Raw genomic sequence first — 6222 nt, forward strand, 5'->3', positions numbered from 1 at the left:
AAACCCGAGACCTCCTTAAGGGACATCAAGCTGCTTACCACTTGAGCCTACTCTTATTGGCGGATAATTGTGCAGATTCTCATTGTTATTTGCTTCACGACTCTATTCAACTACGAGTATTTTATACTTCCTCCATCCCTTAATTGACACACTTGAAACTTTAATCAATGTTCATATAATCTCCCTGTTATGGGATGAAAGCCTTGAAGTGTGTTTTTTTTTTTTTTTCGCTATCTTATCATTTTATGATATGTGATTCTATCATTTGGATCCGGCACCCTTCGTTCATGGTTGTCATTAATATATATTAACCCAAGAGCGGATTTGTAATCTTCTTAATTAACTAAGAAATATACTAAAACCTCATTTTAGGTCACCATATTAGTCCATGTTTTCACCACAGAAAATGCAAGTAAAACTCAAAACAATAAAGATTGTTTAAATTCGGTAAAAGTCAAGTGAGGATAACAAGATCATTATTTCACATGCAAAGGTAAAGACTGCCCGTACAATTGTTGTGTATGGTCCTTACATACAACTTTAATTTATCATGTTTTTATTGGCTTGAATAATGGGCCCAACTTCATGAAAAATTCAATTTATATTTGATTCCTAATATTTCTCTCCTCTTTTGATGATGTGTCAAATTTCTAATGATGTTGTATGTAGGGACAACATATTGTATGTGTATCAGCTCTCAACAGAATAGGGAAATAGACATATGTAATTATCAAATACTAGAGTATCAACTACGGAACTACAGAGTTAGAGAACTTTAATTTTTGGTATGAATTATTTTTATTTAATGCATGCATTAAATGTGCAGAAAAATTGTTTCATTCCATATATTATAAGACATTTTTTGTGTAGTTTTTTTTGATCTAATACAACTATACAAGTATACAACCTTATGCCATGAAATTTTAATCACTAATAGTTAATTCCTAAAGCATAGTAACTATTTCTTAATTACTTTGTCTCTTCCACTTCCATTCATATTCCTCTGTATGCTTGGAATTATTCACTTCATTTTACACAGTGTAGCTTTGTTGAATGGTATCAATGTCCAGTCCCTTTGTCTTAACCACAAGACTCAACGCGTCCTTTTAAAGTGTGCAATTCCTGCAACCTGCACTCTAAATAACTTCAATTAATATTTGTTCGAACCATTTGTAATTTTAACGTGATAACAAATTATTTTTGGGGTTGTGATCACGCTCACAACCTTATCAAAGAAATTGAATATATCTTCGGTTTAGGCATAAAAAATTACACAAGAAAATTCTAATCATGAATAAGATTGTTTCGCATCATGCATGCTTTGAAAAAGAATATCTCCTAGAGAGAAAACCCCAATGAAATCTAAGAGTGTAAACTATTTGAAAAAGAAGACTAAATTAAAACCTAAAGATTAAATATACCTTGCCATTTCAGCTCGCTTTTTGGCTTGCTCAGCTATCTCAGACAGCTCTCGATAGTTATTGGTGTCATTCAACAAGCCATCATTTGCGGGTGATTGGAGACCATGAAGGGTACGTTGAGCTACGACCCACTGCACCTCTCGTTCCCCCTTGCCATAATCTCTTTTCGTGGTGAAAGCAGTCTACAAAATGTGGAATTAAATGTATATGAAATACTCAAATATGAGCATTGGATTGGTGTAGTATGGTTTAATGTTACCTTATTTTGGATCATGTTGTCCCATGCTTGACCCGTTAAGGAGTAACGAGCAACAAATTTAAGGATGTCAAGGGGTATGTATGTGACAATGCTGTAGAGCCAAATCACTCCAGCCCATCCCCATCCAATACCAGTCACCCTAGCAAAGTCCCACTCTGCGTATACTGCAATGAGTGTAGCTACTAGTTGAGCAGCAAGGAAGGCAAAAGCTAGAAGAATACCCGGGCGTTCTAACAAAAGACCAACTTCTTGAGCGGGTAACAAATATGAGCGCCTGACTGATGATACTCACTTGAAGGTATAAAGCTGCTGTTAGTTCATCATCATTGGCCTTGATTGGTCTTAACACCGAACCAATCCTGCACAACGTAACCAAACATATTACTAGTTAGATACGGATATTAAATTAGGATCCGACTCTAAGATTATATCAGTTAATTAGATTGACTCACAGTGAATACAATCAGTATCATGTGCCATGAAGAAAAATACAAACAGTAGTGAGAGCCATGTAACTGCCGAGAATGATTCCAGTGACAAAGATCTCATTGAGTTTCCAGGAATCAGGCACTGGTGAGGGCTTCACCCTATCCTTAGATATTGTCATTATGGTACCGTCGTTGAGGATGGCAATGATCAAGACCATGAAAGGAGGAAAAGTCATATTTCCATATAAGGACAACTAAGAGAAACCCAAATACTATACGGATGGTAATTTGAAACGGCATATATAGTGTAATTCTTCATCCTTTGAAAGATGGCCCTACTAGTCAATACTGCACTAACTATCACACTCAGGCCTGGCTCGGTTAAACAAATATCTGATGCACTTCTAGCCGCATCTGTCGCATCATCCACTGCAATACCAATGTCTGCCTTCTTTAGCGCAGGGGCATCATTCACACCATCTCCAGTCATACCACAAATGTGATTCCTTTCTTGCAGCTTTTTTACAATCTCATACTTGTGTTCTGCATATAATATATTGTGTTATAAAAAAACAAGATAAGCCATTGGTTCTGAATTTTGAGACAGGAAGGGTACGTGTTATACCGGGGAACACTCCAGCAAAACCATCAGCCTTTTCGATGAGCTCTTCTACAGGAAATTGAAGCAATAGACTCGTCCCATGTTTTTGTCCTAAAAGGGTAGAAGAAGGATACATGTTGGTGCCCATGCCAAGCCTACGACCGGTCTCTTTTTTTCTATAGCAAGCTGGTCACCTGTGATCAATCTTAACATTGACGCCGAGATCAAGTGCCCGGCGAATAGTCTCTGCACTGTCATGTCTTGGAGGATCAAAGAGTGGCAAGAGGCCTACAAACTCCCATGGGCTGCCAGTACTCTCCTTTGTTTTCTCTGGCACGGTCTAAGCCAAGACAGAGTAAATTTAATTTATTAATTTTTTTTTTATAATAAAATACTTATTAAATATAAAAAGGAAATAATACTCTGTTTCTCTTTCCCCTTTAAAAAGAATATAAAAATAAATAAATAAAAAAAAAAAATCATACATTACCTGCCTAGCAAACAGCTAAAGATCTTAGTCCACGATCAGCATAACTATCAATCACAGCATGAGCCTTTTTCAATGCCTCGCCCTTGAGGTCACAAAGCTCAATGATCTGTACAAGGTACAAAAAGAGGGGAAAAAAAGAATAAAGAGAATGTTTTTTAAATCTAAATTACTTTTTAGAGTATAAAAAATCATCCATATCTTTTCTCTTGGTAGTTATTACCTGTTCAGGAGCACCTTTGCTAACCCTATGCCAAATTCCGTTTGAGTCAATGTAAGTAATGGCAGTACGCTTCTCGACGGGATTAAAAGGTAGGAAATGTATCTCTTTCTATTCCTTCTCTTGCCTATAAGACAAAAGAAATTTTGAAGAAGTTAAATCTACAACTATATATAACAGTTGATCAAACAATATATATAAGTAGTATATATTGAGGAATATGTATAATCTTAGTGTATATGCACCTCTTTAGGATCACTTAACATCCCAACTATGCAAGCATCAATGGCATCTTGATTTTCAACTCTAGAGGCACGTGCGCCTAACAAGACCCACAGTGTCCCTGTCTACACCCTTGGAGAAGACCTCTATAAGGGCCTTGTCAACAGTTAATTTATTAAGGGTAAGGGTACCAGTTTTGTCACTACAGAGGACATCCATACCAGCCATTTCTTCAATGGCTGTCATCCTCTTGGTGATAGCTCCCTGTTGGGATAGTCGATGAGAACCAATAGCCATTGTCACTGACAACACTGTGGCATCGCAATTGGAATCCTCCGATTAGAAGAACCAAGAGGTTGTCAATGCCTTCCCTGTACCTCCTACGTTGAATGGGAAAACATCACTACAATCTCAATCAACATACCAACAGCAATGGAGACAATGCAAAAGTTACCAATGGAAGTCAACACCTGCATATTATATTGATTCAAAAAATTAATTAAATATTAGCTCACAATCACATAACATACGCTTTAGAGAGCTTAATTATCATCTTTAAGAAAAATCATAACCGTACCTTTTGGAAATGGCCAACATGATTGGTGCTATCCACCAAGTGAGCAGCTTTGCCAAAGAAAGTGTGGACACCGGTAGCAATGACAATAGCCTCAATTTCACCTTGTTTGCAGGTAGAACCAGAGAAGACTCCACTGCCAGGGTTCTTAGTGACAGGCAATGATTCACCGGTAAGGGCAGCTTGATCTACCTTCAAGGGATCCCCTTCTAAGAGTCGAGCATCTGCTGGTATGATATCTCCCAACTTAATGCTAATAATATCTCCAGGAACTAGAATAGATGCATCTTCCTCGCCCCATTTGCCATCTCTTAATACCTGGACACACACGCATTAATTAGGAAGAAAAAACATGAAGGAGATTTATAACAAAAATAAAATAAATTAAATTAAAACACAATGTTACCTTGGTTTTGGGAGCAAGATTGGCCATTAGAGAGGCTGCAGCATTTCCTGCATTGTTTTCTTCGATGAAACTAATGGTTGAGTTGATTAGAAGTAGGACAACAATTCCAACAAAGTCTTGCCAATCTGGAGGTCTGCCTCCTCCATTAGCTAAAACAATGGCCATGATAGCAGCCAACTCCATCACCCATGATAAAGGATTCCACATGAACCCCAAAAATTTCAGTATTTTGGATTCCTGCACAATTTTTATCAATTGTTTTATTCTTATTCATGCATTCCATGTTATATAAAGCTCGACAATAATTATAAAAAAAACTGGAGAACAAGGAACGTGAAACAAATCATATTAAGTACATGTTTCTTGCCTTCTTTTCCTCAAGTTTGTTTGGGCCAAATATTTTGAGCCTATCATTCTTTTCTGTGGAGCTTAAGCCTTCTTTGGTACATTTCAATCGTTGAAATACTTCTTCCACAGGGATTTGCTCCTACATTATATTAAAACCCATGCATTCACCGTTAGAAACTCTTTTTTCTTCTTCTTCTGTTTTTTTTTAATGTGTATATATATACAGTGGCAGACCCAGGAATTTCCGACTGATGAGTCACAATCGATAACCAAATATGTAAAAAAAATTTTTTGACAACATGACAAGCTTAGCTCTCTAATAATTGACAAGATTAAAATCTGTACAAGCATTAGGGTGTATTCACAATTTGACAGACATAATTGACTATATCATTAGGGTGGGTCGACTATATCATAAGCAATCGTCCGAATCGCCAATCAAATCAGCACATATGCAAAACCCCATATAAATCTACCAAAGTCAATGGTGTATTGACAATTTGACAGACATAATTAACATCAATAAACACCCTAAATAAACACTGATTACAATTCACATGGTCAAAAAGGTTCAAATTTCATCAAAAAACCCAACAACATTAACAAAAGGTTCAAAGTTTACCAAACAAACAACAACAAAATCAACCAAAGAAAATAATATTTTTTTTTTTTAAAAAAAAAAAACTTAGAAATTTTTTTTTGGGCCCTGGTGAGTCATTTGACTCACCATGCACAAGGGCAGGTCCGCCAATGTATATATATATATATATATATATATATATATATATGCGAAACACTACTTGACAATAAATTAAATGATTCTCATTCAGCAAATTTCAAATTCTTATTGAATTGGTACTTACAAGATCGACATTCTCGTTCTTTATTTGCTCTAGAGAGAGTTCTCCACTAGAGCCCATTTGGATGGATAGGAAGAGAGAGACCTCCCTCTCTTCAATCAAATATTATGCACCTAATGAGGAAAAACATACACAAACTTAATATCTATCTTTATTTTTTCCAATTTATAATTTTATTTTATCGCCCAATAAGAAGGCCTGTTGTCTTATGATTGGAAAAGGAGAGAGCAAAAGTTGGAATAAGGAGGTATTTTCTCTTATACTTAGAAAGAAATTAAACAAGACAAAGAAAATAGAGTAGAATGTTAGGTCGATCGATTCCTTATTCTTTGGAGGACAACAAATATGTCTTATTAGAATTATATATATTTGATGGTTTTAGCTTTTTTTCAGGGA

General features: G+C 36.0%; 1 pseudogene; it reads right to left on the reverse strand.

The window, feature by feature from the left end:
- Positions 1-885: 885 nt before the first annotated feature.
- Positions 886-5966, reverse strand: LOC110696270 (annotated as a pseudogene).
- Positions 5967-6222: the final 256 nt, after the last annotated feature.

Source organism: Chenopodium quinoa, unplaced genomic scaffold (assembly GCF_001683475.1).
Source record: "Chenopodium quinoa cultivar QQ74 unplaced genomic scaffold, ASM168347v1, whole genome shotgun sequence".
NCBI classification, from domain to species: Eukaryota; Viridiplantae; Streptophyta; class Magnoliopsida; order Caryophyllales; family Amaranthaceae; genus Chenopodium; species Chenopodium quinoa.